Consider the following 23137-nt stretch of genomic DNA (forward strand, 5'->3'; position numbering starts at 1 on the left):
TTCCAAGTCACATACTGTGGTAATTAACGCTGTGTTAGCGACACTTCTGTAATGGGTTACAGATTGTTGCTGTGGTGTGTACAAAGCTTATTGGATAAATGTCTTTAGGAAAGGAAAAGACATTAGTCTCTTAGTGATCAATAGGATAATAAATTGTGCTTTGTTTCTTTACCTGGATTTCATGTTTATCTTTAGAATAAATGTTAGCTTGCTCACTGCTTCTGTGGTTTCAAGGCTTGCAGTGTGGTGAAACACAGAATCTTTTTCTTCACAGTTAGCAAATCCTTAGCTTCTCTGCTGGACAAATAGTCATGTGAGTAGAGAGAACATAAAATCAAAGCAACAAGAAGCTAGGGCAGAGGATTTAGAGGGCAAGCAAGCATGGGCCAGGATTTTGACAGTATTCATCCAGCAGCATGCGAACTCCAAAGAGAACCAGATCTCCAAAGAGAAGTATGTTTTCTACCCACCAAAAACACCCATATTTTCCCCTCCAAGATGCTCAGGACTCTGTGACATTATTTTGGAGGAACTGTCCCTTTATCACGTTGTCAATATTCATAAAATGGCCGGTTTCTGACTACCCAGTACTTAAGAGCAAATACAAGTAACTTTTTAAAATAATAGCAATTTAACTATGTTGTCCATTCAGCTCTAACTCAAATGTAATCAGGACTTAAGATTCTGTAAGAGCCCATATGGAAATGTTTGTCATTAGCAAGGGTATAAAAGGAAGAGAGGAGAGTTTTGTTGTCTCTTTTCCTCTTTGCCTTCTTTTATCAGAGTTTCGTTTATTGAAACAATCAGCTTCCTGACATCCTGAAAGATTGAGCCATAAAGAATGGGAAGAAAGGGCCAGACGTGGTGGCTCATGCCTGTAGTCCTAGCACTTTGGGAGGCCGAGGCCGGTGGATCACAAGGTCAGGAGATCAAGACCATCCTGGCTAACACGGTGAAACTCCGTCCCTACAAAAAATACAAAAAATTAGCCAGGTCTGGTGGCAGGTGCAGTCCCAGATACTTGGGAGGCTGAGGCAGGAGAATGGCGTGAACCCGGGAGGCGGAGCTTACGGTGAACCGAGATCGCGCCACTGCACTCCAGCCTAGGTGGCAGAGCGAGACTCTGTGAAAAAAAGAATGGGAAGAGAGAATGTAAAATAGACCTTTGTAGCTTTTTCTTTTAATTTTCCTCCCTACTGACCCATTCTGAAAGCAAGAGTTATTTATTACATTCTTTGCCCCACTTTGGTTAGCTGGCAGAAATAGAGGTTTCTCTCCTTTTCCCTTTTGCCCCCTAGTAAATAAAATCTGTCCAACATTGATTGTAAATGTAGACAATCATCAACAGATTCTTTGAAATCAAAGTTAAAATTAAACATACTCAAGTGTAGCCAGTAGTCCTTCCAGACGAGAATGTAACATGGAGGCATGGACATTATTTAACAAATATTTATGGTCTTCCTACTATGTGCTAGGCACTCTACTGGCATCTTGAATCAGAATGTAGATATTCAGAAGGAACAATTTCAAACCAGAGAGGAGGACAAATTGCAGGATGATTTTAATTTCCCTCACAAATGTTACAAAGAGTATGTCTTTTTAGTAACCTTCCACACAAATGGGTGTGTTGATGAACACGTGCAGATAAGATGTGCATGTCTTTCACTGAGTTGCATTTATATGCCTCGTTATTTCTACATAAATATACCCAGCCTGGCTTTTGCTCATTGCCATTTAGAGTGATGGTGATTAAAGTAAATACAAATGTACAAATAGGAATGCTTTAAAATAATGGTGTAATCATTACTAATTCATTTTATATTTATTGTAGTATTAGTCCTAATGAACCTTCTTGATATTAATGTGGGTGTTACAAGTACTCTAAAATTTTCACTGTGAGTCAGTATTAATTAAATGAATGGTTATTATTACCTGTTTAATGGGCCTAGGAGGGATATTATTTTGGTGTTTATAAAAATCAATAGTAATGTCTTAATAGTAAAAGCTTGTTTTTATTCTTTCATGTTGATTATTGGTACTGCTTAATTAATGTGTGCTTATTGTACAATAATATAGTTAGGCAGATTCCAAGCTCATGATATTCCTGTAAGGTCTTCTTTGCCCACCGAAGACAGAGAAAACCATATTAAAATAGCCCTGAGATGGAATAAACTTTTTTGGTAACTCTTTGAAATTGATAGCCCATGTGTGGTTTATACAGAATGCTCTCAATTAACCAATTATTAGAACAATCAGCATATTTTCCTGACAGTAAGTTATATAAGGTGATATAAAAGGGCTTGAAAACTATAAATTAGCATTTTCTTCTACTCTGCATTGATAGAACATTTTACAGTATTCGAAGGCCTTTCACAACCATTGTTCTACTCAAATTATTATTATCACAAACATTCTTTTTGGTAAGAAGCAATGTACTTAGTTGTACAGTGAAGGATTCAGTTAAGAAACTAATTTAGAAATCTTGTTTTTTGGGCTGAATCCATATGACTTTAGGCCATCCTAAGTATTAGTGTTATTATTTATAAAAGGATACCAAAAGTGCCTACCTCATAGATTTATGAAGCACTCACTCAGTAACTGGCATGTCCTTCACTTCCCATTTGTGTTAACTCCTACAGTTACTATAGACAGTTAGGTGGGGGATGAATGAAGCTGGAGCAGGTTATGGACCTATCTAAGTTACACAGTTGTTGGTAACAGAAAAGGGACACGATGGAAGAAATGCGGAAGGGAGCAGAATAAGGAAGAAAGTGACAAAGCTGGCTGTGGAAACAGCTCCCACAGGCATGTAGGCAGTCAGGAACCAGTTGCAGGAGGGCAGACACTGTCATTTCTACAAGATTCCTTCCTTCCCTGCTGGATGGAGAACAGCAGAGAAGGAAGCACACCCTTGGATCTACTGAAGGCTGGAATACTAAAACTCCAGACCACACAATCTACACGGAGTGAGGAGGCTGTGAGCCAGGCTTTCCAAAGGGTACGTCACATGTGGGAATTTACTGCCCAAAGTGGGACTCACTCTTATCAAATTTTATACACCTGAATTAACTAACGATTTGATTTAGCTCATGAGTTAGCATGAAATACTGGAAGTAAAAAGTAATAATTCTTTAACAGTACTTCTCAAACTGTGTTTTGCATAAAATAGGATTACGATAAATGTCAAAATGTATAAGATATATAATTTTAATGACTAGTTTGTAATAAAAAATTATATTAGTCATGAGTATGTGAATATATCCCAAAATTACTATTGTAAAATATTAGAGATTAGTTTTTACTTAATATGAAATACCACATGATGTTTTAAATCTGTACATACACATGACTTTCTAGATTTATATATATCTAGAAATATAAATGTATATATGCATACACACATATATGTGTGTGTAGATATACATCAGTTTCTAGATATAAAATATTTATTATAGCAATATATATTACTTCAAAAGCAAAAACCAGACTGATAATTATTTAATAGCATATAAAATGCATTTAATAGAATTTTTAAATTAAAATATGAGTTTAAATTTTACCATATTTTGAAAAATTAACCTTTAATTTTTTGGTAAGAAGCAATGTACTTAGTCGTACAGTGAAGGATTCAGTTGAGAAACTAATTTAGAAATCTTCTCTGCTTCCTTCTCTGCTGTTCTGCATCCGGCAGGGAAGGAAAGAATCCTGTAGAAATTAATGCATCAAGTATTGTTAAATCTCAATACACACATTAAATAAATACTTCACTAATTTATGTTACCAAGAGTTTCATTACATGGTGACTTACAGTATAATTTAAATTATGGTGCAAATTGAAATATTCTTAATATCTAAGCACAAAGAATCAAAAGTAAAAGTGGGAAATTTCAAATGGAGAGAAAATTGTAGTTGGTATTGGGTTTTTTCATTTTGTTCTGTAGAGAATACAAGATTTACAACTCATTTAATATTAAATAAAAATAAGAACCAGATGCTTATTCATAAATAAAGCCAGTATTTTAAATATTGATAAATTACATGTAAATTACATGTAATGGTTTGTTCGCTAGAGTAGTAGTGAAGGGTGAATGGTGGAAGAATAAAAGGGAGGGAAAATAGTGTGAAAGCAGAGAGATAGAAATATGAAAGCTATATTGAGGGACAAAGGAAGTGATGAGAAATGAAGTGTAATTGAAAAGAAGGAAGAAGAAAAAATAAGACATACAGTCATATATTGCTTAATTATGGGGACACATTCTGAGAAATGCATCATTAGGCGATTTTGTAGTTGTGCCGACATCATGGAGTGTACTTACAAACCTTCATGGTATAGGCTACTACACTCCTAGGCTACATGGTATGGCCTATGGCTCCTAGGTTACAAACTGGTATAGCATGTTGCTGTGCTGAATACTGTAGGCAATTGTAACACAATGGGAAGCAAATGTGTACTAAGCATACCTAAACATAGAAAAGGTAAAGTAAAATTAGGATAGTGAAGATAAAAATATGGTACACCTGTACAGAGCACTTACTATGAATGGAGCTTGCAGGACTGAAAGTTGCTGTTGGTGAGTGACTGTGAAAGCCTAGGACATAACTATACATTACTGTAGACTTGGTAGACACTATACACTTAGGCAACACTAAATTTATTTTTAAAGACTGGATGTGGTGGCTCATGCCTGTAATCCCAGCACTTTGGGAGGCCGAGGTGAGCAGATCATGAGGTCAAGAGATCAAGACTATCCTGGCCGACATGGTGAAACCCCATCTCTACCAAAAATACAAAAAGTAGCTGGGCGTGGTGGCACACCTGTAGTCCCAGCTTCTAGGGAGGCTAAGGCAAAGGAATCTCTTGAACCCAGGAGGTGGAGGTTGCAGTGAACCGGGATCGCGCCACTGCACTCCAGCCTGGAGACAGGCGAAGACTGCGTCTCAAAAAAAAAAAAAAAAAAAAAAAAAAAATCAAAAAAAATTATCTCTTCAATAATAAATTAACCTTAGCTTAACTTTTTAACTTCATAAACTTAAATTTTAAAAAACTTTTTGACTCTTTTGTAATAACAGCTTAAAACACGTGTTGTACAGCTGCAAATACTTCCATTCTTCATATCCTTATTCTATAAACTTTGTTCTATTTTTAATTTTTTTCTTAAATTTTTAAACTTTCTTTTGTTAAAAGTTAACACTGACACACACACATTAGAATCAGGATCACCAATATCACTGTCTTCCACCTCCACATCTTGTCCCACTGGAAGGTCTTCAGGGGCAATAACATGCATGGAGCTGTCATCTCCTATGATAACAAGGCCTTCTTCTGGAGAACTCCTGAAGGACCTGCCTGAGGCTCTTTTTGAGGAAGTGTCACTCTTTTCAAAAATACGTCCATGGTGGTTTGCTTGATCTGTTTCTTTTTTTTATCATAGGTTTTTGTAATAATGTATTGTGCTGCTATGTGATGACAACTGTGACATCACTAGGCAAGAGGAATTTTTCAGCTCCATTATAATCTTAGGAGACTACTGCCATATATGTGGTCCGTCCTTGACCAAAATGTTGTTGTGGGGCACGTGACTGTGTAGAGAAAGCCTGGTATATTGATGTGGGGGATCCTGTGGGGATTCCCAGATTGGGTTTCAAGAATTAAAAACCTGTTACAGAATTTTGTAATAGACATTAGATGGGAAACCTAATTTGTGTAGCTTTTCAACTATTTTTTCATCATTGTTTGCTGTTTAGAATAATGCAAAAAGTTATTCCCTGGGATTGTAGATCACAAAGCACTATTAAACTCATATTATAGGTAGAAAAAAAAAAAAGAAAAAAGAAAAACACTGGGACACTGTGAGGTTTTCTGACTAGTACAAGTCCAAGCAATGTTGATAATATTTGCAATTTGTAAAACCACTTTCCCATGACAAAGAAAAAGATAAGTGGGGGAAAAGGGGCATCTGTTCAATTGTTAACACAACGATGGTGGCATCTTTCTATATCTTCCAGGTAAGACTAAGATGCTAAAATAATTCTGGTCTCACTCTATTTCCTGAAGTGCTAAATCTCTCTTACACTTTCATGCCACCAATATTACATTTTTCTTTTGATTCTACCATCTCTCTTTTGAAGACAAATGTGGCAAAGAAAGAACTTAAATGTCCATGTAATCAAAATAGCTATGGGTATTTAAAAATAATTGCTTCCCAGGGATATCCGATTCAGTAATTATTGCATTAAGTTCTGGATCAGATATTTGCTCCTTGGGCAGAGTGGGCATGGGATGTTTTAGAAGCATGAATATTGCTATTGATAAACAAAATGTAGTCTGATAGGGTTACATATGAGAACACGCAGTGTCTCTGTAGCCACGTACGGGAGCTGTGATATCCACACTCAGCAACAACGACACTTGGGTCTTGTGACATTCCTGTTGTTTTCCTCATCCACGTTCAGGGTTACATGATGTGGAGTCAATATCAAAAGTATAAATAAATAAATTGATTAAAAATTATTTTTAAAACCTGGGTAAATCTGCAATCTTCTAGTTCACTGTGAGTTTCTCATTAAATCTGTGTCATAGTCATACTTTAAACCATGTTTGTTCTTGGTTTCCTTGGTTCTGTTTTTTTAATAATGCTTTTATTTTTCCACTGTTCTCAGATGAACAATACCCCTTCCTTTCATACTTGCTACCTGCTTACTATGTTATTTAGAGCAAATTAACAATATGCTCTGAGCTTTTAGGTTGTTTTTTTTCTTTATGAGTAGGTGTCATGGTATTTGTCAAAAATATTTTTGGTGACTGTTAAATGCATACTCATGTATACTCTTTTGGCCAGGACCTGGCACACAGTAGGTATTCATCCCTATTCCTGGTAGCTAAGTGTTAGTGTGCCTCCTTTGTTTGCATTACTAATGTACTTTTATAACTCATGATGGACAGAAAAGATAACATAGGCTATTACTGCTGCTTCCACCAAGAGCAAATGAAAAGAGGACAGATTCCTCCACTGGGTAGATGCCGCAGATACAATAATAAATCGTTTAGAGAGATTTGCCTTTTGCAAGGTACTTCCACATTGCTCCTCATGGAGATCTGACACTTGGATCTAATATGTACATGGTCATTCACCATTAATACCTACCCTGAGGCCTCTCTATTGCTGTCAATTGGCACAGTCTGGATTCCATGATGTACACTGTGGATGCTGGATCTTCGATGCAGCCTCTTCAGCAGTTCCTTGGGCTTTGCACCACCTATCTTCCGACAAGTTCTCTGTGTTTTAAATGAGCCAGCTTGGGTGGAATGCCTTCTGGAAGAATTGGCAATTGCAGTGACTCACAGAAATTTTAGAGTTTATTTTTCGTTGTCTTGTTAAGTTTAGCCTAAAGCTGCCTCCTTACATATTTGAAATTTGGCCTAAAGGTTTCTTCTCACATAGTGAACTGTGACCTAACTGGATGTATAAACAGACTATTACCTGGTTTTGTAACAAGTAGCAGAGTCTCAGCCAATCACAGGCAGTCAACTGTTCCAACTGTGTTCACATAAGGCAAGCACTAAGTTGTACACCTCACTTTTGTTTGCTGTACTTCGCTTTCCTTCTTCTGTCTTAATTGTTATTGGACCATGTGGTAGCCCCAGAGCTACTCTGAATTTATTTTGGTTCTGGGAGCTGCCTGATTTGTTACTAGTTTTTGCTCAATTAAACTCTGTTAATTTTAATTTGTCTTGAGTTTCTTTTCCTAACAGTTTGCATAATAATTTGCCACGTAAAGTACTGTTTTGTCTTGTGAATTATTCTTCCTTCATATCAATGAAGTGGCAAGCTGGAGAAAGAATGTCACAATGAAAATCAAATAATTTATCCACAGGCTGAATTACTTGGTCACTGTTTTATAAATACTCTTAAATATAGGATAATGGAGATACAGAATTTTAGAGTGAGGGAGGCATTAAAAGCCTTGATTTACTCTAGCTGTTGATCCAATGATTGACTCTCCCTCCACCCAATCCAGGTGAAGCAGCAGTCTTGCTAGCATCGTGCTAGTTCAGAAGCAAACACCACTTCAGTGACCCCCTACACTCAGTTGGTCACCGAGAGTTGACTAATTAGCTACTAGATCTTGTGCGACCATCAGGGATAAAATGGTTTCAGGCTATTATATCCAGTTCCTGAAAAATGCCTCTCGTAACGCTCAATTTAAAAATTCATGATAGTACAAAAACAATGAAATCTTATAACATTAGAAACTGAAGCTTACAGTCAGCGATTTATTGGAGTCTGGGAGGAATTTTTTTAGTTACAGAGTTAATTAGTTTCTCTTTCACTTTTCAAGTCTGTTTGAGCTGACTTTCTGAACCTAACCAGTGTCCTTTGGATACTTTACTCTCTGAAATAGAACCAGGTAGCTGAGCAGGTACAATGGAAGGAAGGGCTTCTCCCCACTGTTTGACTGTCTTTGTGATACAGGGTATCCACAAATTATAAGCACTGTATTTGCTCCAGGGTGTTCAGTGACCAGATATGGTGCTTCTTTTTATACAGCCACTCAAAGATCACATTCCTCAATAGGCAATATACTTAAGGCACTGAAGGCAGCGAGAGATACAGACAGTCAGGAGGAAAATGAAGACTGGACCCTGTTATTTGCTATTCTGATGAAGTTTTCATTCCTGTGTACACTATAGGCTATTGTTTTGCCTGTCCAGAATCCAGGTCACCTTTTCGGTAGTACCTTCTCTGCCTTTTCTCCCCCTCAATCAGTTCTCATTCCAGGTAAGGACACAGGGCCTAGACCTGTTCATTAAAGGCATTCCATTCCTCTGGTGTCAGCAATTCACTTAGAGAGGGTCATGTGACCCAGCTAAGTAAGCAGGACTTATTTTTAGGACTTAGGTTGGAATCACTGGGAATGAGAAGCCTTCTTCTTCTTAGGGTAGCAAACCTGGCAGGAAGTGAGACTGGAGCTGATTTTGGCCTTTCCGAGAATTGTGAAGAGTGTTTCAGAGAATTAAGCCAACACAGAGGATAGTAGAGTCAGGAGATGGAGAGGCAACTTACCTGGATCTAGCCATGCCTGAAGACTGACCTTGCTTTTCAATTTCTTGAATCAAGCAGTGCCCTTTCATTTAAGTCTGTTAGAAACCCACTGGCAAACAAAATATTCACAATTGACACGTTATCTTTCTCATCTCAGCTCAAGTATGACTTCCTCAGTGGAGTCTTCTGTGACACAGCCATAGCCTCTTTCTCCTGGTTTGGCCCTGGATAGATCAAGTTCCTCTGTTCTGTGCTCTCATGAAATGGTGTTCATCTCTTTTATCTCACTGTGAGATTTTTTTTTTTTTTTTTTTTTTTTTTTGAGGCGGAGTCTTGCTCTGTCGCCCGGGCTGGAGGGCAGTGGTACGATCTCTGCTTCCTGCAAGCTCCGCCTCCCGGGTTCACGCCATTCTCCTGCCTCAGACTCCCGAGTAGCTGGGACTACAGGCGCCCACCAACATGCCCGGCTAATTTTTTGTGTGTTTTTTTTAAGTAGAGATGGGGTTTCACCATGTTAGCCAGAATGGTCTCTGTCTCCTGACCTCGTGACCCACCCACCTCGGCCTCCCAAAGTGCTGGGATTACAGGCTTGAGCCACCGTGCCCGGCCCTCACTGTGAGATTTTATATCAATGTGTATGATTATTGGGTTAAAATTTATCTTTCCTCTAATAATAATGATAATGACGATGATGGTGATGTAATATGTATTGAGACCTAAGCATGTTTCAGGCATTGCTCTAATTGCTTGTACTGAACATAAACTCTTCTCACACTTGAAAACTGAGAAGCCGAGATATAGATGTTCGTACCTCAGACCAACAGGGAAATGCTAATCAACAGTGGAAACTGGATTGGGGCATGGAAAAATAAGTCATCAATTCATTCACAGCACGAGACGTGAGAATGGGTCTGAGAACCTAAAAGTGGATGTTACGAACACAGGCAAAGGCAAATACAAAGTATACATGGGTTTATATGTGTAGAGTCATCCTAAATCAAGGAGGAATTAAAAATAAATACAAATCAATAACATGAGACCTTTGGGGAAAAAAAGATTTTGACTTGAGTAAAATGAAGTATTATTATATCAAAGTCTCAGAGGAAATTACGTCATTATAAATGGTTTGTTACAGGAAATAAAAAATAGACTTCTTGTTTTCAACAAGACAGACAAATTCAAGGTCTCTATAGAAAAATAACAAAAAATCAGCCGGGCGCAGTGGCTCAAGCCTGTAATCCCAGCACTTTGGGAGGCCGAGGCGGGCGGATCACGAGGTCAGGAGATTGAGACCATCCTAGCTAACACGGTGAAACCCCGTCTCTACTAAAAAATACAAAAACTAGCCGAGCGAGGTGGCGGATGCCTGTAGTCCCAGCTACTCGGGAGGCTGAGGCAGGAGAATGGCGTGAACCCGGGAGGCGGAGCTTGCAGTGAGCTGAGATCCAGATCCGACCACTGCACTGCAGCCTGGGCGACAGAGTGAGACTTCGTCTCAAACAAAAAATAAAATAAAATAAAATAACAAAAAATCATAAGGAGAGATCAGAATTAGATTGTAAAAGTTAGGCTGACATGCAGAATGAAACTTTAAAAGGCAGATGCTTGAAATAACAAAGTAATTATAATAATAAAATAAAAATTAAAAACCATGGAAACCAAAAAGAAAAAATCACAGAATTAAAATCCATATTGGAAACGCAAATGAGCAGAATTGATCTTAGAAAACTGTCTCATTTATGTAACAAATCAACTTGAAAGCCTCTTCCAGGATGATGATGAGGAACAGGTAGACACTGCAAGCAGGCACTTTTGGCTGGCTGACCAACCCCATCCTTCACCCCCTTTCCCAACCACTGACCAGCTGGGGGTGGCATGTGACCAGTTCTGGCCAATGAGGCACAAAATTGGTTCCTAGACTACCTCCATGACAAATAAAAAGGCAGAACCTCTCTGGGAGAAGGCCTGCTTCACTTTTTTGCTCTCCCCGCCCCATTTCCTATTTGGAACACAGTTACCATACCTGTAGTTACAGCAACCATTTTAAAACCAAGAGGCCACAAGTCAGCATGCTAAGGCTGGCAGAGCAAAGAGATAGAATGAGCCTAACATACTGATGTTATTTTATAGTCATTGTGATGCAGGATTTTTTGCTCTTTAGTTCAGCTAAAATCTGGGTTCTTGTCTAACAACCAGGAAAAATTAGGCACGCGGACATACTGAAAGGTGAAGAGAGTGGAATTTATTAAAAGAAAGCTCTCAGTAAAAAAGAGAGGGTCCTGCCAACAGGCTCCTACCTCACAGATTGAATACTAAGAGGCCAGACTCCTCCCCACTGCATAAGGTGTGAATTCTCAATGGCTCCACCCTATTTTCCCAGTGTGCAGGTGGATCCCCAGTCCGTTGCACACATGCCCAGAGAAGGCTCTGGGAAGTTTCCTCATTTTCACAAAAACATCTGATGTAAACACTTGGGGTGGGTTGGAGACTCTCTAGGGACCCCTGCTTCTTTGCCTCCTGCGTCTATCAGCTGCACTGGTCATAACCTGCCAGTCTCCGGACTTCTTGGTGTGTGAAATATACAGCCCTATTTGTTTAATCCACTCTTTTGCTATATATTCTGTTATTAATGTCTGAACACATTCCTAACTGATAAAGACTAAAAAATTACAAGATAGGAAAGTAGACATGGAAGACAGAGAGGTTTAAGAATACCAGAATTTTCTAATTAAAAACCAGAGGAAACAGAAGAAACAATCAAAATTATGATAGAAGAAAATTTGCCTGACAAAGAAAATATGAGCCAGATGATCTAAACATGCCATCGTGTATCAGCCCAAAAAATAAACATTGATTCACTTCAAGATATAGATGGGAATTTTTTTTAATTTTAAAAAAGAGAAAAAACTCTACATGAATCAAGTTAGAAAAGCAGATCATCTAAAACATAATTAAACATTAGAAATGGTCTCCAGTACTTCATCTCTGCAAAATCAAATTCCAGAAAAAATGTAGCCATGCCCATAGTCATATTAACAGCTCTGATTTAAATTAAAAACTCAGAGAAATTTTTGCTTGTGAAGACAACAAAAATATATCTAGATAGGTAAAGGCTCAGGAACAAAGGCACCATTTTCATATCATTATCAAAGGAAAATGTTTTTGCAAGATACATCCAACTTATATAAAAAGAATTAAAAAGTAGAAAACTGGGAAAATTGGAATGATAGATAATTCTCAATGAGCCTTTAAATAAACTAAACACGTAGAGTAAGGGTTGGAAAGGTGTACATAGGATTTTAAATAAACAGCCTAAGTAATTTTGAAAATTACTGTTTCAAATGCAGTTTCTTTCTTTCTTTTTTTTTTTTTTTGAGACGGAGTCTCGCGCTGTCACCCAGGCTGGAGTGCAGTGGCCGGATCTCAGCTCACTGCAAGCTCTGCCTTCCGGGTTCACGCCATTCTCCTGCCTCCGCCTCCCGAGTAGCTGGGACTACAGGCGTCCGCCACCTCGGCCGGCTAGTTTTTTGTATTTTTTAGTAGAGACGGGGTTTCACCGTGTTAACCAGGATGGTCTCGATCTCCTGACCTGGTGATCCACCCGTCTCGGCCTCCCAAAGTGCTGGGATTACAGGCTTGAGCCACCGCGCCCGGCCTCAAATGCAGTTTCTTAAGCAGAGTCCCCACTTCCCCTTACAGTGGTTGGCTGTATATCTGCCACTCTAGTTATCTTTCCTCCATCAAGAGAATGATTTGAGGAAGAATGTGTCCCTCTAGGGTTTAGTCTCTGATGCTGCTTTAATTATCTCTTGGTTAACACTGGTTCTCTATCGTTACTCCCATTGTGGCAGGCATCAAAATACCAGCTTTTTGTTTTTTTGTTTTTTTGGAGCTCAGACATGGATTCTTTGGAGGGCATCCACAATGTATTATCCATGTCTTTCATTTTCTGTATTCTGATTGATATCTGGGGCCTTCCTGAAAGTGGAGAGACCTTCCCTTACATAGTTAGCCAATTCCTAGAGATGATAAGCAACTCCCTGGCTTAGAAACATGCAAACTGCTTAATCCAGAGCCCACACCCAATCATTTCCTTTATGGGACTCTCACAACCCAGACCACTATCCATCTGCCCTACTCACACCAAGGCCAGGTACCAGACAACTAGGGAGAGCCCCGACACTCCAGAGCCCTCTGAAATTATTTAAACTAGTCAGTCCTGCTTACCCTGCTTTGTGTTCCTTTCCATGGAAATTACAATAAAGGCTTTTGCTTGAATTTCCTCCAGCTCCCTCTGCCTTCTAACTAACCCTGGTGCTTCCCCATGTGCACCCCACCAACCCTCCCTGCCATGTAGTGGTTATGCTCCCTGTTCCTAGGGAACTGTGAGTATAATAAACCTTTTTCTTCATAAGAGCAATTTACATGTCTTTGTGTCTTACCATGTCTGAGTAAAACAAATCCCAGACACTCTTAAAACACATAGGAATCTCCTTACCACGTTATGCCCTGATATGGGTGATGCGTTCTCTGGCTGAGCTGTGGCATCCCTCATTTTTTAACCTCTTGTTGATATCTGTTAATCCCTACTGGCTTCCCTTTTGTGCAGAGTCCAATCACAAGCACCTGAGCCCCCGTGACAGGCACACTCCACCAAGCCAGCTGGCACAAGTGCAAGATTCTCCCTGCGGCAGCCCTTGCTTTCATGCATAGGTAACTTCAGCCAGTCTCGGGCCTTCTGAGCTCACCAGGTCAAAAACAAGCACCCGTCTCTGCACTTGGGGGCACATATCACTCACCAAATGTATTTCCTGGCTCATGGTGGCAACTGCAGGGCTCAGCCAGGCAAGGGGTTTCCTGTCTCCCCTCATGTAGATCCTGCCAGTCTTAAGGCAGTTCTCTTAACTCCTTCTAGTTTGGCTAGAATGAGGGGGAAATGACACAGCCGTGAGGTCCATAATGCCCAAATTCAATGGCTGTTTTCACTTTCTTTAAATGGAGATGGGTGATAGGGAAGACGAACACTGATCATTCAATACAAGTTCTGTTAACTTTTAGTAAATGAGCATGGGCTACCTAGTACTGCTGTTTAGAATGTAGAAGTACTGTTTCCTAATGACCTCAGCTTTGGGGGCCTAAACTACAATTTCAACACATGAGGAAAAATTCTGTCACGTATCCTGTACCCCAGCACCGTAAGAAGACTCACCATTGTGGTGAAGTTTAATATAATGAGCCTGTGAGCCATTTGAATCTTAAATAAGCAGTTTCTGCCTTCATCAGATCCCTAGCACTGGTGATATTTTCAGACACTTTTCATTTAAAGGTTCCATGGCATTTTTTCTAAGGTGGATGAATACAATACCAAATAATTTACCTCTCAACAATCACATTAAAATTCACAACACAATTCTTTAATTACCACTTCAATCTAATTCTCTCAAAAGTTTGTCCTAATTGCATTGTTGACATGTACAGATGCAAATAAGATGTTGGTTGTTTCCTTGTAGCAAATGACTGTTTCTAATCTGTACCTATCTCTTTTCTTGCTAGAAAGCTTGGTGGGGGTTCACTGAACCACTGAAAGTTGTCTATCACAGATGATATGGCTGAACTCGGAATGCAAAGAGCACATCATCTGCCTTTCCACCTCCATACATACACCCACATGCAGCAAAGAAATGTCCACAGATAAGGCAAGGAATAGCAGAATATTCCCTGTGGACAGGCAGGACGGAAGTGCGAATTGGACATTTGTGGAGCAGCAGTTGCCAGAAGGTATGTGAAACAAACAACCCCCAGCTGCTATGCTTTGCTTTTGTAAAAAGATCTTAAGGTTGTTTCACAAACACAGGTATGAGAAGCAAGAAAGAGAAAGAGAGGCAAAGAGGGGGAGGATGATATATGGTAAACTAGCAGCCACAAATAGCATGGTTACTCCTTTAGGGTAAAAATAGATGCCCTGATATGGTGAGGGGCATCTGCTTCATTCCCCTTAGCTATTTCTATCGATGCCTGAGGGGCACACCACAGCTTGGACAGGTATAGATGTATGTTGGGAACAGGGCCGGGGTGACTCGGGGTGGGGTCTGGTTAAAATGCATTTTGTTTTTTTTGGCTCGGGCCAGCAATGGAAGATTTATAATTTGTAAAATTACCTCTCTTTAAAATCATGTTTATATTCCTACAGGGCATGAGTAGGAATAAACATTTCCTATATGAATTTATATATATATCCCCTCGCAGGGCACATATTTGTTACTTAGTTTATTTCACTTGACATATTTTGTCCCTCTGCAAAATATCTTTGTTGTGGAATATTTTTGCAAGTGTGCTATAGTCACAAAACTTGTGAAACTTCTATTTTTCCAATCATTATGTGGACTTGAAATTTACTTTTGCAAGTTGAACTATGTGAATGGCCCAAACAAAATTTTGTTTTGTAGATCAGGAATCAGATCTGGATAAAAGATATCATAATAATCAGATTTTCTTCTAACTTCCTCCTGAGGAATCTTTGAGTGGTGACACAATTCTGATTCTTTAATACTTCAGTGAATTATTTCTTTCATTAGATGGACATTTTGAAGATTGTTCCACTTATTTTCATTAAAACCTCCTGGAGCAGTCAGATTTATGGAAATAAAGCTGTTTAATAATTAGGGAAGAAGAAAGTAACTTTGTAAGTGAACAAATTGTCTCGACAAATTTTGGAATAATTCATGTTCTCTCCAAATGTTTTAAAAATTAGGATTGCAAATTGGCATGTTGTCAGCATGTTATTTGTTTATACTGAAGAGGGTCTTCAATACCTCAGATGGTAGAGTTTCAAAAGGACAGAGATTTATTAGCTTCTTCCCCAGTCTACTCTTGGCAGATATTTGCATTTTTGCATTTTAGTTTGCTGAGTATCTATTCCCCTTTGTATGATAGCATCCCAATTTTCCTTAACAGAAGAACCCACTTTAGAATTGCAGATAAAATATAGGACTCCTAGTTAAATCTGAGTTCAGAAAATTAATAGATAATATGTTAATGTAAATACGTCCCAAATATTGCAGAGGACATACTTATACTAACACATTATTAATTGTTTATCTGAATTAAAGTTTAACTGGGCAACTCGTATCTTCATTTGGTGAATCTGACAATTTTGGCCCTTTTCCACTCTCAGGACATTTGATTCCAGTGCCCCATTCAGCTTCAGGGGCAAGCATGTAACCCAGACTTGCTTAATCGTGTTAAAAACATCTCACAGCCTGGCGTTGTTTTCAAAGTAAAACCCAAAACACCTCCATTTAATTTTTAAGGTTTTCCTTAAAGTGGTGTCTTCAACTCCAAATCATATTTCCCTTCTCTACCAGTCCGGCAACTATCCATGCTCACTGCACTTTTTGGCCTGGGCTTCCTATATACCCTCATCCAGCCTTCTCAACTCAGATGGCCTCTGGCCTCCTTCTCTGCTGTGTGCTTTCCTAAGCCCTATACATCCTCTCAGCTATATACATCTATCACCTTTTCTTGACCTCCAAAGCACTTAAAAGTCTATATCTTTCATTTAATGACTGATTGTCTTATATTGCCCTGTAACTGCTTTTTTTTTTTTTTTTTTTTTTTGAGACGGAGTTTCGCTCTTGTGGCCCAGGCTGGAGTGCAATGGCGCGGCCTTGGCTCACTGCAACCTCTGCCTCCCAGGTTCAAGCGGTTCTCCTGCCTTAGCCTCCTGAGTAGCAGCTGGGATTACAGTCGTCCACCACCATGCCTGGCTAAATTTTTTGTATTTCTAGTAGAGACAGGGTTTCACTGTGGTGGCCAGGCTGGTCTCAGACTCCTGACCTCAGGTGATCCGCCTACCTCGCCCTCCCAAAATGCTAAGATTACAGGCATGAGCCACCACGCCGGGTCTTAATGCTTAATGACCATGCACCATATTTTCCTAGCCGTATTTAAGGTCCAGAATGGCAGGAATGTGTCTAAAAGATGGCAAATATGAAAAGATAAGAAGTTTAAGGATGGCTGACTTCTGATTCTAATAATGAGGGGTTCTAGTTAATTCAAACCAACTGTTCTAGTGAGGACTACTTGAAAACCTGGAGTAAATATTTTCAAAGTTTGGTTTAATAGTTAGTCTAATATTTAAGCAAAGATAGAAAATCTGAAGCTCGGAGAAGTTAAAGTAAAAAATTGAGAGCTAGAAACTATAATAAAAGGATATATAAGTTTTAAAAAAGAACTAGAGAATTTTAGAAAATTAAAATGACCGAAATAAAGAACTCAGTTGATGGATTTAATAACACATTTCATGCCACAGAAGAGAGGATTGGTGAACTACCAGATAAATCAGAAGAAAATGTTTAAACTGAAAAATGGAGTAACAGAAGATGGAAATTAGAAAAGAAGGGATATAAGACATAAGAGAATATAGGGAGAAAGCCTAATATGAGTAACCATAGTCCAAGAAGAGAAAGACAGAGAAAATGAAACAGTTGAAATATTTGAAGGGATAATGGCCAAAGCATTTACAAAACTAATACCAAGCTTGATTAAAAATAATTAAAATTTTTATTATCACAAATTACATAGTTGTGTACATAGAAAAAAGCTACCTTCAATATTAGAATTAATAAGTTTAGCAAGTTTGCTGGTTATTTATCTACATATAAAAATGAATTGTATTTCTACATACCAGTACCAAACATTTGGAAAAATAAAATTTTAAATTCTTAATTTCTGTGATGCTTTACAATAGTATCAAATTATTACATTTCTAGAGTTAAACACAAAACTCTTTTTAAAATGTGTAAGATCCAAATGTACAAAACTGGCAAAAATTATTAAGCAAATGAATACCTACGTAAGTGGAGGAAAATACCATATTCATGCATTAGAAGACTCATGTTGCATAGATAGCATTTTTTCCCAAATTGACCTATAGATTTAATACTTTCACAAAATCTCATTAAGCTTCTTATGTGTGTATATGTAGTTTGTGAAAATTGAGAAACTAATCCTCAATTTGCATATGGATATGCTAAGGGCCAAAAATGGCCAAAGCAATATTGCAGAACAGAGTTAGAAGATCTACATAATCAGATATCAAGAATTGTTATAAAGCTACAATAATTACAACAGTGAGATATTGGTACAGAAAAATAAATAAACCAATATATCGGAATAGAGAGTCCAGAAATATATGAAGACACTCTACCTTTTGTAAACGATGGCATTGCAGAGTCTTTTAAATATGTCCTGACAATTGGATATCTATTTGGAACACCCATTTCACATGGTAGACAACAAAATAAAAATTCTAGATGAATTTTAGATTTAAATGTGAAAGACTAAATAGCAAACCTTCTATGAGTTAATTTAGGAATATATCTTGATTGTCCCAAGACAAAGAACTATTTCTTGAATAATACATAGAACATACTTATTTGAAAATTAATACAGCTAAGAATTAGTGTTTATCACCATTAAGGAAAAACAGAAGAATAGAATAGGATAAGCTATTTGTCACACATAACCAATACAGAGCTGAAAACGGAATTTTTTTTTCTCAAAACACCTCCTTTTTATTCACTGAATGTTTGTGTCCTTCCCAAATTTATATGTTGAAGTTTTAGTCCCCAGTGTGATAGCATTTGGAGGTGAGATCTTTGGTTCATAATTAGGTTTGGATGAGGTCATGAGTAGGGGGATGAGATGCTTGGATCAGTGTCCTTATGAGAAGAAGAGAGCCCTGTGATTCTCTCTCTGTCTTGTAAGGAAGAGAGGCCTCACTGAACCAGCTGGAAACTTGGTCTTTTACTTTACAGCCTCCAGAACTGTTGGAAATAAATGTCTGCTATTTAAGCCACCCAGTCTATGGTATTTTGTTATAGTGGTCCAAGCCAATTAACACTATAAACTAATAAGAAAAATACAACCAAGTAGAAAAATGGGGAAGCAGCTGTTACAGGCACTTAACAAAAGAGGGTATGCAAAGTGGTTGGCATTTTCTACCAAAGTTCAAGCCGTGTGTACTTAGTGACCCAGTGTTCTATTTCTAGGTATACACTCAGTGGAAATATGTGCACAGGTGCACCATGAGACACATAGAAATATGTTCATAGTAGCTATTGGAAATGGCTAAAAACTGAAAGAAATCCAAATATCCATCAGTAATGGATATGTCAATTGTGATATATTTATATATTACATATACCACCGGATGGTATACAGCAAGAAAAATACAAAATTTGGCTACAGCTAAACTATGGATAAAGCATAGTTTGAGTGAAAAATGTCAGACTCAAACTATATATGTGTGTGTACATACACACATGCAAGCATACACACAAACATACACACACACACACACGCACAGAGAGTTTAAGCATCCCAAATCCCAAAATCTGAAATCAAAATGCTCCAAAATCCAAAACTTTTTGAGTGCCAATATAATGCTTAAAGGAAATGCTCATTGAAGCATTTTAGATTTCAGATTTTCCAATTTGGAATGCCCAACCAATAAGTATAATGCAAATATTCCAAAACTTGCAAAAAATCTGAAATACTTCTGGTCTCAAGCATTTAGGCTAAGATATACTCAACCTGTATGTGTGTGTGTGTGTGTGTGTGTGTGTGTGTAAGGTACATATACAGACACATATAATGATTCTATGTATGTCAAGTACAAACACACAGTCTTTAGGAATGAATGCTTCAGTGGTTAAGAGGTAAAGGGGGTCTTGCAATATACATAGATATAGCTATCTTGGAGGAGAGTGAGAGGGTAATGATTGAGAGATGACAGCAAGGGAACTCGGAAGCTCTGGTAATGTTTTATTTTTTGACCTGAGTGATGATTATGAATATATGCCTCCTAAACCTTACATTTAAAATATTTAAAAAGAAGGAAAGGGAGGAGGAAGGAAAGGAGAAAAATTAATGTGAGGAGCAGATGTTGGGAATGGTCTGGTCAGCATTCTCTGGCTTGGAGACCTTAGGCAAATTCCATGATCTTCTTGAACATTACTTTCCTCACCTTTAAAATGGAAATCATATCACCTTCCTCAAAGAAATTTCATGAGGATTAAAAAGTCCTGCATGGAAAGCACTTTATAAAAATATAAAGTAACTTACACATTTTGGGGAAAATAATATATTAATATCTAATGCAACTCTGGAATTATAATAGTCATAAAAATCTTGGGTTTGAGTGGGTCTTCAAAGATTAGCAAACTCTTAGGATAGAATTAACTTCACAGGAAACATTAAATTAAATTTTTTGGTTATAAAGTAGATTTCTTCAAATTTATTTATTCTGTACAAACAAATCCCCATCTCACCCCCACCCATTCTTTATTCTGGATGACATTATCATAGTTCATATAATTTTGTACTCTCCTGAGCTCTTTTATTTGGACTCAAGTAAACCCCCTTGTAGGGAAAGATTCAGAGATGTAGTTGAGGACTCAGTGGATGTGGTTATTATGAAACACAGAGCAGAGCCCCTACTGTACCCTGATAGTGTTAGTGCTTCCAGAGAGAAACTCAAGAGAATTCCTGAGTTGAGTAAGGGACAGCAGGTCTTCGCAGATCCTTGAATAAATACTCCTCAGATTTTTGCAAGTCTTTGATTACTTTCCAGGTTTCTGAAAAAGTTGATTCTGCCCATTTTTTGCCATTGTTCTCATTGTTTTTACAGGGAAGTGGAGTTTCAGAGGCCCTTAATCTGCTATTTTGGCTGATGAATATCTTGTGTCCCCAGATCCTGACATAGCCTCCATTTTCCCTACGCTCATTTCAATCACTTGCCCTTTAAAGATCTTCCACACAAAGCTTGATGCAGCTATGCCAGTTGTTGCTTTACTCAGGTAAACAGAGTTGCTCTATTCAGGTAAGTAGCTGGTAGCCACTTTCTATTGGCACCACTCTCCTCTTTAAAGACTATCACAGCTCTTGCCTATGGTTTTTCTGTTTCCTTGCTCACATCCTGTTTCTTTGATATCATACTCCAAATATTTAGTCTATTTTGGTAAGATTACATTTCTCAGTCACCCTTATTAAGCCTATTTTGTTGAAATTCCTGTTCAGCTAACCACAGTGCACCTTACCTTTTCATTCCTAAATATCTAATGTCAGTATCTGTATGTGTAACCAAGTCTTGTGTAGATCACTGTGTTTCTTTAGGCTTTAGCCCTGGTGCTTTTTGTTCCTGCACTATATTCCTCAAAGAGCTCTTTCCTTCCCTAGTGTCAGCTGCCACAACCATACAAAAGATTTATAAATCTCTCCAAGCCCTCTCTGATCTAAACTCAGGTCATATATCCCTAAATGTCTATAAGACATTTCTGCATTTATATATCTCCATTAACCCAAACACTACAACCTAAATGGAACTGCTATGAAACTGGCACATCTACTGTCACATTCAGGAAAGAAAAAAAATAGGTTTGACATCCAAAAGCATTTTAAAAGTAATCCAAATAGCACAGTCACTACAAAACAGACCAAAGAAAAGTTTCATTAATAACAAACAGCAAAATTCTCTCAAAATTCCCTTCATTTCTCAAGGGGAATACTTCCAGCTTTTGCCCATTTAGTATGATGTTGGCTGTAGATTCATCATAGATGGCTTTTATTATTTTGAGGTATGTTTCTTCAATACCTGGTTTGTTGAGGGTTTTTGTCATGAAGGGATGTTGGATTTTATCAAATGTTTTTTCAGTGTCTACTGAGATGATCATATGGTTTTTGTTTTTAATTCTGCTTATGTGGTGAATCACATGTATTGATTTGTGTACATTGTACCAACCTTGCATCCCAGGAATAAAGTCCACTTAACCATGATGAATTAACTTTTTTGATGTGCTACTTGACTCTGTTTACTAGCATTTTGTTGAAGATTTTTGTGTCTATGTTCACCAGGGCTATTGACTTGCTTTTTTCCTTTTTTTTTTTGTTGTGTCTTTGCCAGGTTTTGGTATCAGGATGTTACTGGTTTCATAGAATGAGTTAAGGAGGATTCCCTCCTCCTCAATTATTTGGAATAATTTCAGTAGGATTGGTATCAGCTCTTGTTTGTATGTCTGGCAGAATTTAGCTGTGAATCCATCTGGCCCAGGGATTTTTTGGTTAGTAGGTTTTTTATTACTTGTTTCAAAGGTGTTCCCACTTGTAAGCGGGAGCTAAACATTGGGTCCACAGGGACATAAAAATGGGAACAATAGACACTGGGGACTCCAAAAGGAAGACGGCAAGGGCTGAAAAACCTCTACTGGATACTATGTTCACTATTTGGTTCACTATTTGGACGACAGGCTTAATAGTGGCCCAAACCTTAGCATCACACAAACTACGATTTTAACAAATCTGCACATGGACCTCCTGAATTCAAAATTTAAAAAAAATAAAAAAATTCCTTCATCCATGTATTATCTGAATCTTTGGAAATCATATCATGGTGGCTAACCAAATATCCTTCCTTCTCTCAAAACTCTCCCAAACTCTCCCTCAAACACAGCACATACTAGAAACTGCTTTTCTTATTACCGCCCTATCCTCACCTCATGGTCTTATCTATAAATAACTCTGTCCTTTCCAGTATGGATCAATCAGATCAAGTTTCTATCATGTACCTGTCATCCATTACCCCAATTCTACACAATAAAACCTTAGAAATTAATCAGGCAGAGATGGAGTTCTTCTTGGAGCTTAAAGGAGGAGAAAAAGAACGTGAACCATCACCTAAATATTATTTTTTCTAACATATCATGATATTCCAAACTCAATAAACCTTTCTTATTTCCTTCCTCAAATGGTACCCAGGCACTGGTCTCCTTGGTGATTATCATGGTAAAATCTTCAGGTTTTAAGTGGCTCCTCCAGACTTCATGCACGAACTTAGAAACAATCTTGAAGAAAAAAAGTGCCATTATGAGTTGTATTGATGCCATGATTTTTAATAGAAAGTATTATTATAATGAGAAAGAGTATTCTAAATAGCCACCCACAAAGAAAAATATTTTCATCACTATGATCGGATCAGGACAAGAACACCTGCAGTGCTCTTGACTCATTCCTGAATATCTGATGTCAATATCTGT

The 23137-nt window shown here is 38.0% G+C and overlaps 1 non-coding gene across 1 annotated transcript in view; it reads left to right on the plus strand.

Annotated features, from left to right (window-relative positions):
- The first annotated feature begins 333 nt into the window (after nucleotides 1–333).
- LINC02906 (long intergenic non-protein coding RNA 2906) overlaps nucleotides 334–23137 on the plus strand; it is a 34776-nt gene continuing 11972 nt past the window's right edge. The window contains exon 1 of the transcript XR_011606485.1: nucleotides 334–453. This is a non-coding gene — a transcript (long intergenic non-protein coding RNA 2906). The remainder of the gene's footprint in view (nucleotides 454–23137) is intronic.

The sequence above is a fragment of the Macaca nemestrina genome, chromosome 8 (assembly GCF_043159975.1).
Source record: "Macaca nemestrina isolate mMacNem1 chromosome 8, mMacNem.hap1, whole genome shotgun sequence".
NCBI classification, from domain to species: Eukaryota; Metazoa; Chordata; class Mammalia; order Primates; family Cercopithecidae; genus Macaca; species Macaca nemestrina.